Here is an 18074-nt window from a genome sequence, read left to right as displayed (position 1 = left end):
AAAGTCACAAATTTGGCGGAGGTTTTATGCTTTTCTAGTAGTCCTACTCCACTAACTGTCTTAAAGAGGAAAATCTCAACATGAAATGGAATGGTGAGCACAACAGTTACATTTTTTCTAGGGGTGACCCTGTCACCTAGATGTTACCCACATGCAGAAATCGGGATTCATTGCGACAGGAGATTCAAGGATACCTCACTGAGTAATTCTGTTACCAGATGAAGCACCAAGGGTCAGGCTGAGGAAAGCCACAGATAGGCTAAGAACAGACCGAGCCAGGGCCACAGCCAGATTATAGGGCCGTTTTATAGGGTGCAAAAAATTTACAGTTGTGGATGTGGTGTTCGACTGGGTCCATATAATTCTCAACACTATTTACAAAAAAGGTCCATTGGGACCTCACTGAAACCCATTAGTCTAAAACGTAACTTTTATTCATATAGGTCAATAAAAGAAGTGAATTATACCTCTCTCTATATGAACTTCAGGATAGTGGGGTCAAAATCTACAACTAAATGGCGCTGTCTACATATTGATAAACTGTTTGCATTTGCAAGAAGAAGGGGAAACATTTCTCCCCTGTGTGTACTCTCATAAACTAATAGGGGTGTCCACTAAAAGTCACTGGTGTTCTATCAGTGTCCTCTACTAACTCTAACTCTAACAACTCTACTAATAGAACACCAGTGACCTTAGAGGATCTTTTAGGCTTTTGACTAGGGTCGGGGAGTAAGAGCTCACTCAGATACACCAGTTCCCTACACTCTACTGAAAGTCGAAAGCGTTGACTAGAGTTGGGAATCTGTTCCTTCTGGAATAGATATACTCAGTGGCGTAACTAGAGTCCACTGGGCCCTGGGACAAAATTCCTAATGGGCCCCCCCTCCCCAATTATACCTAAAAAAAACCCTCAAAAACCTTTCTGCTAACCGATATTTCAGTGATAATTACATATTCTATCCCCCCCACAATTAATTATTACATATCCCCCCAATGAATTATTAAATATTCTGCCCCCCCCCACAATGAATTATTACATATTATCCCCCCCAATGAATTATTACATATTCTGCCCCCCCCACAATGAATTATTAAATATTCTGCCCCCCACAATTATTACATATTCTGCCCTATCCCATAATGTATTATTACATATTCTACCACCCCCCACAATGAATTATTAAATATTCTGCCCCCCACAATAAATTATTACATATTCTGCCCTCCCCCATAATGAATTATTACAAATTCTACCCCCCCACAATAAATTATTAAATATTCTGCCCCCCACAATGAATTATTACATATTCTGCCCCGCCCACAATTAATTATTACATATTCTGCCCCCCCACAATAAATTATTACATATTCTGCCCTCCCCCATTATGAATTATTACATATTCTACCCCCCCACAATGAATTATTAAATATTCTGCCCCCCACAATGAATTATTACATATTCTGCCTCCCCCACAATGAATTATTACATATTCTGCCCTCCCCCATAATGAATTATTACATATTCTACCCCCCCACACAATGAATTATTAAATATTCTGCCCTCCCCCATAATGAATTATTACATATTCTACCCCCCCACACAATGAATTATTAAATATTCTGCCCCCACACAATTAATTATTACATATTCTACCCCCCACAACAAATTATTACATATTCTGCCCCACACAATTAATTATTACATATTCTGCCCCCCCACAATGAATTATTACATATTCTGCCCCCCCACAACGAATTATTACATATTCTGCCCCCCCACGCAATAAATTATTACATATTCTGCCCCCACAATGAATTATTAAATATTCTGCCCCCACAATGAATTATTACATATTCTGCCCCCCCCCACAATGAATTATTAAATATTCTGCCCCCCCACAATGAATTATTACATATTCTGCCCCCCACAATGAATTATTACATATTCTGCCCTCCCCACAATGAATTATTAAATATTCTGCCCCCCCACAATGAATTATTACATATTATGCCCCCCCAATGAATTATTACATATTCTGCCCCCCCCCCCACAATGAATTATTAAATATTCTGCCCCCCACAATTATTACATATTCTGCCCTATCCCATAATGAATTATTACATATTCTACCACCCCCCACAATGAATTATTAAATATTCCGCCCCCCACAATGAATTATTACATATTCCACCCCCCACAATGAATTATTACATATTCTGCCCCCACAATTAATTATTACATATTCTGCCCCCCCACAATGAATTATTACAGATTCTGCCCCCCCACAATAAATTATTACATATTCTGCCCCCCCACAATGAATTATTACATATTCTACCCCCCCCCCACAATGAATTATTAAATATTCTGCCCCCCACAATGAATTATTACATATTCTGCCCCGCCCACAATTAATTATTACATATTCTGCCCCCCCCCACAATAAATTATTACATACCCCCCACAAAATTAATTATTACATATCCCCCCCACAATTAATTATTACTAGAGATGAGCGAACATGCTCGTCCGAGCTTGATGCTCGTTCGAGTATTAAGGTACTCGAGACGGCTCGTTGCTCGGACGAGTATTTCCCCTGCTCGAGATCGAGCATTTAATTAAAAAAACACAGTGAAGAACAATGAAGAATAGAATAAAAACAGTGACCACAGTGAACACAGGATCATTTAAGTGAAAAACACAGTGAAGAACACAGTGAAGAATAGATTACAGATGTTCGGCACATCTGCTTACTTGTCGGAAGATACGCGCGGAACGGTGCGAACAAAATAGTATGTGAAGAACAATATATATGTGTGAAGAACACATTGAAGAACACGGTGAGCAGGACAGAGACAACGGGGAGCAGCACAGAGACACCGGGGAGCAGCACAGAGACACCGGGGAGCAGCACGGAGACATCGGGCAGCGGCAGCACAGAGACATGGGGCAGCGGCAGCACGGAGACATGGGGCACGGAGACATGGGGCACGGAGACATGGGGCACGGAGACATGGGCACGGAGAGCAGCGGGGCACGGAGACATGGGGCACGGAGACAGCGGGGCACGGAGAGCAGCGGGGCACGGAGACATGGGGCACGGAGACATGGGCACGGAGAGCAGCGGGGCACGGAGAGCAGCGGGGCACGGAGACATGGGGCACGGAGACATGGGGCACGGAGACATGGGCACGGAGAGCAGCGGGGCACGGAGACATGGGGCACGGAGACATGGGCACGGAGAGCAGCGGGGCACGGAGAGCAGCGGGGCACGGAGAGCAGCGGGGCACGGAGACATGGGGCACGGAGACATGGGGCATGGAGACATGGGCACGGAGAGCAGCGGGGCACGGAGAGCAGCGGGGCACGGAGAGCAGCGGGGCACGGAGAGCAGCGGGGCACGGGACAGCGTATCTCCCGACAAGTAAGCAGATGTGCAGAACATCTGTAATCTATTCTTCACTGTGTTTTTCACTTAAATGATCTTGTGTTCACTGTTTTTATTCTATTCCTCACTGTTCTTCACATCTGTTAACTTGTCGGGAGATAATATACGCGCGGAACAGTGAAGAATAGATTGCAGATGTTTGCATACATCTGCTAACTTATCAGAAGACATTCTTTTTCAATTAATTAACACATTTTATTCCCGAACCATGGTCCCTTTGAAAAATGCTCGAGTCTCCCATTGACTTCAATGGGGCTCGTTATTCGAGACGAGCACTCGAGCATCTGGAAAAGTTCGTCTCGAATAACGAGCACTCGAGCATTTTAGTGCTCGCTCATCTCTAATTATTACATATTCTTGCCCAAACACCCCCCCCCCCCCAATGAGTTATCAGATCAAATTAATAATTTTATAAAATAAGCCCCTTTAAAAAAAAAACCTATACTCACCTCTGGCAGCGGGTCCCGCGTCTTCGATCTTCCAGCCACATCACTCCAGTTATAGTGCTCGAGCGGCCGCTTACTGACGCATCGAGCACTATACAGGGACGGGCAGGAGCTTCCTGTCCGGACGGACGGAGGCCCCTGCCCGACTGCCAGTGGCATACTGACCGCGGTCGTTGTTGAGATGGTCGCCCGGGCCCCCCCGTCCGATGGACCCGGTCTCAATGGCGACCTCTGCGACAGCGGTCGGTACACCACTGGATATACTGGTTTGGCATTAATCTCACATCATGTCATTAGGCTTCTTTAAAGTCATGCTTGATGTTAAGGGGGTTGCCAAAAGAGGCAATGTTTTACAATCCCATCCTGGAAAACAAATATGAATATTTCCAAGAATCCTTGAGTGGAGCATCAATGGCTTTAAGTCTACACACACCTGCAAGGTAGCTGAAAGAGCTCTTACTTCCCAAACCAAATTATTCTATCTCACAGATTTTTCTCAGTGAGTTAGTTTAATCATCTGCATACAATATGTATATTATATCTGCATATAAGGATATCTTTCTACCCCGACTAAAATATTTTATTCCTCTTCTACATATAGCAACCATCTCAATGACCAAGGAGAGGGAGAAAGTGGACTGCCTTGTCTGGTCCCTCTTGTCTATGTGACTGCTTTTGGTCCCATATAGAGCAATTTAATCCAACCAATCAACTCTTTGGGAAATCCATATCACTCTAAAACCAACCAGAAGAAGCCCCACCCAACAACCTTGAATGCCTTCATGGCATCTCTAGACAGTTAGGGCTCCTGTGCTGGTGTATGGAACAAATTAAAAAGCAATTGTGAAAAATTGTTAATTGTAGTTTTCCCCAGCATAAAGTCACATTCATCTGGATTTATCAAAGACTCCATAAACCTGGATTAACCTGCTGCCAAATATTTTAAAGCAATTTAAAGGGGTCTTCCCACGAACAAAACAAATTAGTGATGAGACCCCCACAAATCACGAAAATGAGCAGTCCGATGGGGTCTCAAGTACCTCCCTCGGACCCCTCATTGTTCTGTCAGGGTAATGGAGCAGACGGCCGCGCATGACCGCTCTGCTCCATTAATCTCTATGGAGCTGACGGAGCTGACGGTGAGCGCGGCGCTCGGCAATTTCCGTCAGCTCCTTAGAGATCAATGGAGCAGAGCGGTCATGCACGGCCGTCTGCACCATTACTCTGACGGATCGACGAGGGGTCCTACGGAGGTACGTGGGACCCCATTGGACCCCTCATTTTTAGGACCTGTGGGGGGTCTCATGGCCATAGATAAATTATATTAAAAGAATTAGAGCAAAGTAGTAGGCAAACAGAAGTTAATAGGGCTCATGTATTTTAAGTCTGGCTTGTGCATCTATTTTTTTTTTTTTAAAGGTCATACATATCTTAGTTGATAGGATGGAGACACAGACACTAGGAAAGAGACATCATCCCATGTCTTCAATATGTCATAGCCCAAAACTATGGGGAATGCAGATCCTGGGCCTCCTCTGCAGGGAATCTCTACCGCTGGTCCACCACTGCTTCTTCCGTCAGTCCAGATCAGGACCATTAAATTCAGCTGCAACCCAATCGACTGGTCAAATGACACAGATGTCCATCCCCTTCCTGTAAAATGCCTCGTTCAACAGTCCAGGACATTTCCCAACGAGACCTTTGGTGAGTATCTTAGTTGATAAATGCTTCAATTCAAAATTCAGTCGTATTCAGTCAGTCTCACATCACCAAAGGCTGAAAAATGGCAAAGATGCAGAGAGGGCTTAAGGATCAAGGAGGCACTTCATCACCACAATCTAAAAGTGCATCTTATATAAAAATATATGTAGTCCAGATGACACTAGCACACTGCCCGACCCAGGTTAGGTCTATTTTGTCTTTATCTGAGGGGCTTCCAAAGTTTCCAAAAAGTCACAAACATCTCCTTGCTATTTCCTACACCTGAAAGGGTGCATGTGTGGATTTGAGGCAAAATTTGCAATTTTTTTGCAGCCTTTTAAAAAATTTGCCACCTTCAAATCTGGAATCGGGTTATAACTCAAGGAACACTTCAGAAAACTCAACCATGCTGAACTTCGAAGCAAAAAAACTCGGAAAAATGCTCATGATCCATGTACAGCCACAAATAAAGAAGAAAAAGCAGAGCCAAGAAGTAGATCCACATGCCCAAGTGTGTAGTCCAATAAAGTAGCGACGTCAGTGCTTATGATTACGGAGGAACATACCCAAATCACAATACCCCGCCCCATGCAGAACATCCCAAGTTGGGCTCTCCGAACCTGGACTTCAGCCAGAAGTCCGCTCATCACTGCTTATGATTTATATTCCCTGGATACCACCTTTAAGTAAAATTTTACCTTGGGATAACAAGTGATAAAACATTTGCAGGTTTTCAGGATTAATCTCTATTTTTTTCAGTCGGATGAGTTGATTGCTGGCATAGTTTTTACGATGTGAACACAATATTCCATAGTTTATGAAATATATTGTACATTAGGCTCTTCACATTTTATGTCCGGCTCACAGCTCCCCATCACTGAATATACTGTAGTTTGCCACTACTAAAACTTTGCAAATTTTAATTGTTTTTCTCTGTTGTACAATATTTAAGGCTCGATATCATTGTAGGAATATAAACTATAAAAACACACTTAGCTCTGACTTTTCATTTGTAGACATTTTAATTATTTGGATGATTTGCTTTTGATACGGACAGAGAAATATGCTTCCCTCCTGCCTCCACTGCTTCTTAAAGCTTCTAATTTTCACGTGTTATGAATTTTAGTGCCACCTGGGTCTATTTTATATAGATCAAGGAGAAAATATTCATGGAGTTTAAACTGCTGCCCACTGCAAAAATTCTTTAGCTGAGGCTTAAGCTGAAGCTCGGAGCCAGATGCCAGGAAATTCGACTGATTCCATAAATTGCCGAAATAAAATAGAAAAAACTTTGGGGGCAAATGGGAAAGTAGAGTAATAAATGTATGACTAAGTGTCGTCCTAACATTCTATGCTCAATATTAAAGGTGCAGTTTTACTTAATTTAAGGTCTATGTTGTAGTGTATTGGTTTTGCTATTTGTTTTGTATTGCATTGTAGATTAGTTTTATTTTTTTCTGTAAAGGTTATGGGAGTAGTCATCTTGCCAGAGTGATTGAAGCAGCAATGGAAGTGACTGGCCATACAGCAGAGACTTGGATACAAGAAAACTAAGTCTGAAAACTACTTTTGGGGGATTTATCACGTGCTGCCGCATTGTGATGTCTCCCCGCCCCTTTGGTCCTGCTGGATATATCAATAGCCTGCACCCTCCTGATGCACTTAGCATCCTACGAAGTGGCCAGCAATTTCCAGCACATGATGTAGCAAGTCCACAGGCATGGGGTAGGAGCTCCCCATTCTGGCCCACGCTGTGGGTCAGCATGGTTCCCTTCACGACCTTCTACACCCACTTGGCGTGTAATTGGCATAAGTGGAAAATAGTCACAATTCCTTTCCATGGTTTTTCATTTTTTTAATCTTATGATTTGTGACCTTTTTAGAGCATTTGCATATTTGCCCCCAAATTTTACATTTTTCCAGCCATCTAAGCAAAGTTAGCCGTACCATGATTTTTTAGTGTCGCACAAAAAAAATTGCTTTAAAACGGCACATTTGATGGAGCAAATAAAATCCAGTCCCGAGCCGGTGTAGGCAAGTTTACAAAGGGGTTGCAGAAGAATTTGTGACTTTTGTGTGATTTAAAAAAAAACAAAAAGGCGTAAAGAAACAATCACCTTCTAAAATAAATAAGTCCAAAAAAGCAACAATAGGACAAGCACAAGTGTCCTTACTAAAGATAAATGACCCCCGATGTATGTGGAACAATTTTTGACCTATTAAAATATTTTTCATATTATTTTATTCAATGTATCCCCCACATAATCGTGAAAGATGTCTAAAAAAAAATACTTTTTTATTTTTAAATTTATTTTTTTTCCCCCTAACTTTACAATTCTAGTTACAGTAAAAATTAACCTAATATTTGGCATTTATATTAATATTGATTGATGTTGTTGATTTCTAATGAATTCCTGTAATTATACCTTACAATATATTTTTTAACGATTTTAGGCTATATTTGATTATTTTCTAGCAATGTAAAGGGCTTAGTAGTAATGTGGTTGAGATGTCTGCTATAGGGATTAGGCTGCACAGTAAAATTTTTCATGTCCAATAAAGTAAATTACTAATTAAATAAAACTTTTTATTTATTTTTAATAATTTAAGACACTGGAGACCAGGTGGTGTAACTTAACCAAAATGTTAACCTATTAACCTATTAATTGCAAAATTTTGGTAAACTTTCCCCAATTTTTAGCCAAATCATGTAAAAAAAGTATAGTATTTTTTATATATTTTGACAGCTTGGTTTTCATGTTTCTGGGAGTGGAGTGGTTTAGTACAAAGTTTTTAAAAGTAATACAAGTGTTGGAATATTTGACTGCAAATTAGCCATGCCCTATGATAAAAAAGAAAACAGGTGCAGCTCGGAAACCTTTTACAAAGGTGCACAAACCTAAGTAGCACCACAAGAAAAACTTCTTATAACTTGTAGGTAACACCACAAGATAAACTTACCACAATTTTCTGGGTAACCTTTTTAGTGACCAAGACAACTCAACCACATTCTGCAAGACAACTCAACCACAATTTGCAAGACAGCTCAACCACATTCTACAAGACAACTCAACCACATTCTACAAGACAACTCAACCCCATTCTACAAGACAACTCAACCACATTCTACAAGACAATTCAACCACATTCTACAAGACAACTCAACCCCATTCTACAAGACAAACCCAACCACATTCTACAAGACAACTCAACCCCATTCTACAAGACAACTCAACCACAGTCTACAAGACAACTCAACCCCATTCTACAAGACAAACCCAACCACATTCTACAAGACAACTCAACCACATTCTACAAGACAACTCAACCACATTCTACAAGACAACTCCACCACATTCTACAAGACAACTCAACCCCATTCTACAAGACAACTCAACCACATTCTGAAAGACAACTCAACCACAATCTGCAAGACAGCTCAACCCCATTCTACAAGACAACTCAACCCCATTCTACAAGACAACTCAACCACATTCTACAAGACAACTCAACCACATTCTACAAGACAACTCAACCCCATTCTACAAGACAAACCCAACCACATTCTACAAGACAACTTTACCCCATTCTACAAGAAAACTCAACCCCATTCTACAAGACAACTCAACCCCATTCTACAAGACAACTCAACCCCATTCTACAAGATAACTCAACCACAATCTGCAAGACAACTCAACCACATTCTACAAGACAACTCAACCCCATTCTACAAGACAACTCAACCCCATTCTGCAAGACAAACCCAACCCCATTCTACAAGATAACTCAACCACAATCTGCAAGACAACTCAACCACATTCTACAAGACAACTCAACCCCATTCTACAAGACAAACCCAACCCCATTCTACAAGACAACTCAACCCCATTCTACAAGACAACTCAACCCCATTCTACAAGACAACTTAACCCCATTCTACAAGACAACTCAACCCCATTCTACAAGACAACTCAACCCCATTCTACAAGACAAACCCAACCACATTCTACAAGACAACTCAACCCCATTCTACAAGATAACTCAACCACAATCTGCAAGACAACTCAACCACATTCTACAAGACAACTCAACCACATTCTACAAGACAACTCAACCCCATTCTACAAGACAACTCAACCACAATCTGCAAGACAACTCAACCACATTCTACAAGACAACTCAACCACATTCTACAAGACAACTCAACCAATTCACAGCCTATCTGAAGGCGTCCACTCCTAGCATTAACATTACAAAAATGACTCTTCATCAGTTTGTACTTTGAGTCTTTTAAAATATAATCATACTTTTTAATAACCATTTTATACACTAAAATAAATGGCCTAAGCACCATTAGACATTTAGCTTTTTGACTTTCTTCCCAAATGTTGAGGAATTTGTTAAAAAGCAAAAGACTCATGTGCTGTCGCCAGTGTTAATAATGACTTGTCAGCATACAGCACTGTATTAAGAAGTACATTAATCACAATATTTAGGATAATCTGCCAGCTATCTAATGTAGCTATATTTGGTTATTGCCCCCGAAATCTAGGAAGGGTTCCAGCCATTCCCAATTATCATACTGATCACATCAGGGTAATGATTGAGGCTTGGCAGACATACCGTCCTCCTTTACCAAGAAACTAATAGAGACATACTAAATCTTGATGTACTTATCACATTTTTGCTGTCATGTAGACATAATTATATTCAGACGAGTAGCCTCTGTCTCAGTGAATTTCCAATCAATGTACAGATGTACACAGGGAGCGGCGATGAATTTGTCAGTTAGCCCATCCTATAGTCATATCCGGATGTTTGATAAATATTTTTAACGGGACTACATGTATAACCCGATATATTACATTAAAGGGGTATCCCGGGAATATGAACGACTGATACAAAAACCCATAATGCTATAAATAAATGATTACAAAAAAAACTCAATGGGGGGCATAATATCTTAGTTTTTTTTTCCTTTGCTGCATTATTGAGACATTTTGAAGGTATTTTTTCGCCTATCCTGGCAAGTATAGCTTTTGGCCTTTTTTTATGTCTCAAATCCACATGGACACAAGCCACGTGAGGGGGTTATATAGAGCAGTGGACACTACTGTAAGTTTTGGATTTGATTTCTCTTTATTGCTGGAAGTGTCAGCAGCCATGTTATAATTTTCACAGTTGCTTACACTTCCAGCAATGAAGAAAAAACACTTTCGAACCAGTCACACGCATTTTAAAATGTAGAACACATGAGTTTTTGCGATGCTTTTGAAAATACATCGTAAACACTACATGTGACCGCGCCCTTAGAAGTAACCAATCAATTTCAATACGATATGAATGCAAAAATGTATACATTTAATAAAAAACAGCCCAAGCCTTTAATGCCCAGCAGGTTTATGTGCATCATTTTAAACATTTAAAGCCTGAGAAATAATTCAAATTTACATGTTAACCCCTTACCGACATGTGACCTACTACTACATCACATGCCAGCTGCGGGTGTATGAAGAGGGCTCGCAGGCTGAGCTCTCTCCACACAAGGTAGGCGTTTGCTGCATATTGCGGCAAACACCCACTGGTAACACCTGCAGTGGGTGCTGGCAACGATCGTGGGTGTTAACCCTGTAAATTTCACCAGCAAACCAGTTTCCTGGAGGCGTTTAAATGCTGGCGGCGCATAAGCCCGTAATAAAATATAGCATCCAAAGTCGGAAAAATACCACTTTTTTACCATTTTGAAAAATATTAAAAATTCTATAAAAAGTGATCAAAGGCTGTACTGTCCTAAAAATGGTAGCATTGAAAACATCATCAAAAGTCGCAAAAATGACATCACCCTCAGCTCTGTACACCAAAGTATGAAAAAGTTATTAAAAAAAAATTTTTTGTAAATGCATGAAACACAATAAAACCTACCCGTATATACTGGAGTATAAGCCGACCCGAGTATAAGCCGAGGCACCTAATTTTGCCACAATAACCTGTGAAAACCTATTGACTCGAGTATAAGCCGAGGGTGGGAAACGCATTAGTTACAGCCTCCTCAGTATATAGCCTGCTGGACCCTGCCCCTTAGTATATAGCCAGCACCTGCCCTCCAGTATATAGCCTGCCAGCCCATATCCCCCAGTATATAGCCAGCCCATATCCCCCAGTATATAGCAAGCCCCTTGCCCCATTATATAGCCAGCCCCCTGCCCCAATATATAGCCAGCAGAGGGGGAAGCCAGAAAGGTGAGTTTTGATATATTTTTTACTCGAGTATAAGCCGAGTTTGGGTTTTCAGCACATTTTTTTGTGCTGAAAAACTAGGCTTATACTCAAGTATATATGGTATATAAATTTGGTATCCCCCATGATCGCACTGACCTGAAGAATGAAGTAGACATGTCATTTGTAGCGCAAAGTGAAAACTATAAAATCCAAGCCCACAAGAACATGGTGCAAATGCGTTGAATATTAAAAACAGTCCTGGATAGAATGGGGCTCGGGCAACAATTTATTGGGTGGGTTAAATTACTATACTCCAGTCCTAAAGCACGAATTAAGGTTAATGGGGGTGTATCAGATGAGTTCGCACTTGAAAGCGGTACAAGACAAGAGTGCCCGTTATCCCACTATTTATTTGCTATAGCAATAGAACCTCTGGCAGCGGCTATAAGGAAGACTGCAGAGATTTTAGGATTCCCAGGGAAGGGGGAGGAAGAGCGAGTGTCCCTGTATGCAGACGACAAGTTGGTATACATGGGAGATACGAATAAATATACATACTGTGGATTTTCCAACAACTGGGACAAGTCGGTCTTGCTGCCATTATCACCCGAACACAATATAGTCATTCTGACAGAGGTACCGCTGCAGGTGGTAAATAGGTTTAAATACCTTGGAGTGGAGGTGACGTCAAATCCCAGAAACTACATTAAAGTTAACTTAGAGCCATTGCTTTCTAAACTTGCAAACACGATCAAAATTTGGTGCAAATTACTACTATCCCTGATTGGGAGGGGTAATCTCATTAAAATGGTACTGATGCCTCAGTTGCTGTACATAATTCATAACTCACCAGTTTGGCTGCCGCAAAAATACTTTCGTAGGATTAATGGTCTATTCAGGAGGCTGATCTGGAAAGGGCAACAGGCTAGGATAAGCTTAAATACTTTGCAAAGGGGAAAATTGGATGGTGGCTTGGCAATCCCAAACCTGTGGCTCTACTTTCTGACAGCGCAGCTACAGCATTTCAAAGGATGGGGGGGAAGACATTGCCGAGGGAAAGGCCAACTCTGCAAGTAGGTTAATAAGCCTGTGGATAAAGCACACAACACCGGTGCATGCCTTAAAGGCGGGAATTTGGTGGTGGAGATGTGGGGAGAAAGCAAACCCTTTCCCTTATGAATAAGGCGTGACAGAAAGCTAAGGCAATTATGGGCATTCCCAAATACACTTCAGATATGCCACTATGGCGCAATCCAGCTCTGCCAGAAATCTTACGGCTGGAAGGGTTTACTCCCTGGGAGCCGAAAGGGGTGAAGACATTGAAACATTTGTGCATAAATGATGGTTGTAAAACCTTTGCTCAGCTACAAGAAGATTTCCAATTGCCACATGCTTGGTTTTACCAGTATCTACAACTTTGCCATGTGTTTAATATACGCAGATTAGGGAAGAGCCTATCGAGGTGGGCACTAGCGGGGCATTAAATAGGATTTTAAGAGCAAATTCTACTGAAGAGTTAATTTCCTATTCTTATAGTGTCTTGCTCAATGATTCCAACAAGGATATCTCACTAAAATGTTTCGCTAAATGGAACAGAGACCAAAGCCTTGTCGCTGTTACCTACTCTATCCCTTAGCGAAGCACGTAGAATGTCTCACTTGCTACTCCTGCACAGAGCATTTAAGTCCCCACAGTTGTTGAATCAAATAGGTGCTAGACCAAGCTCTGAGTGTCCTAGGTGTGGATCAGAAGAGGCTGGGATACTTCACATGATGTGGGAATGCAGACAACTTGAGACCTTATGGAAATCTGTCCTTGATATTATACGCACAGTTTATTCCATTACTGTTGAGGAGTCTCCTCTGGCAAATGTCTCAAGTCCCTTCTTTATGGCTATTTTTAAGTATGGTTTAGTCTGGAGTTTTTTGCGCCAAAAATGTTGCAAATTTTTGACAATTTAAAAAGATTAATGACATATGCGACGTTTTAAAACATCTGGAATAGAAGATAAATACAGGGAGTCCCCAGGTTACATGCAATATAGGTTCTGTAGGTTTGTTCTAGGTTGTTGAATTGCATGTAAGTCGGAACTGCATACTTTATCATTGAAGCCCCAGCCAAATTCTTTTTGGTTTGTTGGATTCTCATAAGAACCAGGATTAACAATTAAGCTTCAATGCAGACGCCTGTGATAACTGTTACAGCTGTTTATTGTAGCCTAAGGGTAAAGTACAAGAAATTACCAAAATCCAGAGGTCTGTTTATAGCTAGGGGTCGTCTGTAAGTCGGGTGTTCTCAAGTAGGGGACCGCCTGTATGTCTTACTGATGATAAACAGGTGTCCGTCAGACTTCAGTGCACATTTTAAAATGTTCCCGAAAAAGTCCCAAAAATTGCAATGCGCCAAAAACTACAGGAAAAAGAAGGAAGCAAAATAAAGGTAAATAAACCCCCAAATTCTCAACATGCACAGTACATGTAATGTACTGAGCTCCTTCTGCTCTCTAACAATCAGGAAGGTTTTTGTTTTACCCATTTCTATAGAGTTTAGTTATTATAATCCAGTCTAATGGACTTATTTCCGCATTTATTTAGAATCCGATCTTTGTCGACCATGAAAACACTTTGCCATTGGCCACTGTAGATGTTTGCGTCCATCTACATCTCACATCAATATATCATACACAACAAGGCCAAAGTAGGGAAAACTAATCCCTGGATGTTAAAATAGATTTATATGTAGCCGGTCAAGCAGTACGTTCCAACAACCATTCATTACGATGAAGGTTTAAGTACATGATACTCTTCTATCAACTCATTATCTCCATTAATTGTCATTCTCTTCCTCCAAACCCAGTGAGTTACCTCTCAAGGACTCCATCTAATATTCATTGTTCTGCGGTGATTCATTAGACATTTGTGTTTACCAAATTGACTGATTTTATATGGTCGACCGGAGAGATGATTTAACCTGATTATCGGACTCATTTAAAGGAATTGACAAGCGATAATATATACAGTCAGTAAATGCACAGAGACTTTTATGGTCAATTAAGGCGATGTAAATATCTGGCAACCCACCAATGCTATAATAGATATTGGCAGTATCATTTAATATCTCAGCTGAGGTCAAACTGCAAAGGTTTTACTATTTTCAGTTTACTAATCTAATGGCTCAATGTTACGGCCTGGTGACAACGTTGAAAGTTCTCTGTTGGAGATGCGAAAGCTAATTTATGTTCTCGTAAAAAAAATGTATGTAAATTAGATGAAGCACTGTCAGGGTTTATAACGTTAGTAAACTTAGCCGTGAATCCAACTCAAAAATAAAAACTAAAGTAAACCAAAAAGTTGATATTACTCTAAATGTTTTCCCCTTGGTTATGTTTCTGTGGAAGCTCCGAATGGTGCGCAGGTAAACAGATGATTCCTGTGGTGGTATTCTGGGTCGGGTGGACCCTCGGCATCTGAATGGGCAGTTCATGGGAGAGGCATTCTGCTTTGTGGGGTCTATTCATGGCTCAAGATAAGATGAAGATAAGTGACCAGTTAGTAAGTTAATGATAGGACCCCCGGACAGTTTGAGTCAAAAGCCAGGAGGCAAGATACCACTGAAAGCAATTTGTATCACACATTTTAGGAATTTGGAAATGGGACCAACTGTTTTTTCCAAGACATTCTTGTTTGACGTTGTTTCTACGGCTCAAGGCTTATAGAAAAATCAGATGCATGAGTCCCCTACAGCTCCTTGGGTGCCACTATGTCTATGTAGGGTACAATAAACAAATTTTACTTTATCTTTGGTGATATTTATATTTCTTTTACCAAAAGGAGCCTAAGAAAAAAATCAAAAATAGAAACAATGTTTACTCCCTACAAATGTCTTGGGTTATCTATATTGATTGGTGATGGTTCACCATTCGGCACCCACTTGATCATCTTTTTACATCAGTTACTGCATCTAGAACTTGTACCAAATTTTGTTTTTTATATTATGGTGAAGCCAAGTCATTGAACTCAGTTGTGCTTGCAGGTCCATTCTCTGTACTAGATCTGGCACTCACAATGGCTCTGAACAGTTTGTGGATGTGCCCTTTGTCAGAGCGTAACTGTAAGGATGACCTATCCTAGATGTCATTATGCCCCCTATTGATCAATACTAAAAAACAGGTGAAACGCTCACTAAGTCACAAGGTAATCATCCTTCTCTCTTAAAGTTCATCCATGGCCAATGTCTCTTACAACAATGGGGCAGATTTACTTACCCGGTCCATTCGCGATCCAGCAGCGGGTTCTCCAATGCTGATTCCGGTCTTCCGGTGATTCACTAACGTAGTGCGAACTATGTCCACCAGGTGTCGCTGCTGAGCTGAAGTCTGTCTGGAGTTCCGCAAGCTGTGCTGGGTGCAGGTAAGTGCGTGTCAAGCGACACATTTTTTTTTAAAAAAATGCAGCGTTTTTTTTTCTGTCCATAACACATGATATTTTTGTTCTCAAGAAAGAATCCAGACCACACTTGAACGTGAACAAAGTATCCACCACAACAAACTCTATAGTCTTACTGCCCTTACAGTAAAAAGTCTATGGTGTAAGAAGAACCACTTCTTGTCTCCCCTAGACACAGAGGATGCCCCCTTTAGGTGTAGAGGAAGCCCCATGTCTATGGTGATGGTGGAACCTCCTCTCCTCTAGGTGTAGAGGATGCCCCCTGTCTGTGGTGATGGTGGAACCGCCTCTCCTCTAGGTGTAGAGTATGCCCCCTGTCTATGGTGATAGTAGAACCTCCTCTCCTCTAGGTGTAGAGGATGCCCCCTGTCTATGGTGATGGTAGAACCTCCTCTCCTCTAGGTGTAGAGGATGTCCCCTGTCTATGGTGATGGTAGAACCCCCTCTCCTCTAGGTGTAGAGGATGCCCTCTGTCTATGGTGATGGTAGAGCCGTCTCTCCTCTAGGCGTAGAGGATGTCCCCTGTCTATGGTGATGGTAGAACCCCCTCTCCTCTAGGTGTAGAGGATACCCCCTGTCTATGGTGATGGTAGAACCTCCTCTCCTCTAGGTGTAGAGGATGCCCCCTGTCTATGGTGATGGTAGAACCTCCTCTCCTCTAGGTGTAGGTGATGCCTCCTGTCTATGGTGATGGTAGAATTGCCTCTTCTCTAGGTGTAGAGGATGTCCCCTGTCTATGGTGGTGGTAGAACCTCCTCTCTTTTAGGTGTAGAGGATGCCCCCTGTCTATGGTGATGGTAGAACCTCCTCTCCTCTAGGTGTAGAGGATGTCCACTGTTTAAGCTGATGATAGAACCTCCTCTCCACTAGGTGAAAAAGATTCACCCTGTCTATGCCTCCTCTCTTTTAGGCGTAACGGATGTCTTCCGGGTATGTTGATTGTAGAAACGCTTCTCTTCTAGGGGTAGAGGATGCCACTGTCTATGGAGATGAAAGAAGTTTTGTAATCTGTCCTCATCGTCTGCCCATTACTCTAATAATCTAGGTTGCTCTCCTCTGCACCCGTTCCAGTTCTTCTATTTTCCTTTTATACACCAGTGCCCAAAACTGTCCATAATATTCTATGTGCGGTCTGACCAGTGATTTGTATAAGTGCAAAAGTATGAGAATCTATGTCTCTCTTGATACATCCCATAATTTTATTTGCCTCATTAGCAGTTGCCTGGCTCTGGTCACTAAAATTACCATCCACAAATACCCCTAAGTCTTTTTCAGCTACTGTTTAGAACATAATTGTTCATTTTCTTTTCATGGTCCAAGTGCATAACCTTACATTTATCTTTTACTCGAGTATAAGCCGAGTTTGGGTTTTCAAGACATTTTTAGTGCTGAAAAACTAGCCTTATACTCGAGTATATATGGAATATTATTTTTATATAAGAAAAACTATAACAGTGCCCGCCGGTGTCCAGTCTGTCCAAACAAAATGTAAGACAATTATAGTGAAATAACCGATAAAATGTACTAAATAGTTGATACTTAAGAAAAAAAATATGATTTTGAGATGATATTGTATTTGTGTGACTTTTTGTTTGACTGTTTTTTATTTAAAGTTTCGAGATGTATTTAGTAATAAGTGAAAGTGAGACACATGGGATTGTTTGGTCGGATCCAGAATTATCAGCTCCGTATTTGTATAATATGACAGAAAGTTATTGACATGGAATTTTTATTGTGTAAAACTATGAGATAATAAAATAGATTTCGGATTGAAATTGACTGGCACCTCTAATAAGTGCATTTAGGGCCGGGGA

This window comes from Engystomops pustulosus, chromosome 1 (genome assembly GCF_040894005.1).
Source record: "Engystomops pustulosus chromosome 1, aEngPut4.maternal, whole genome shotgun sequence".
NCBI classification, from domain to species: domain Eukaryota; kingdom Metazoa; phylum Chordata; class Amphibia; order Anura; family Leptodactylidae; genus Engystomops; species Engystomops pustulosus.
Note: the sequence above shows the minus strand (reverse complement) of the source record.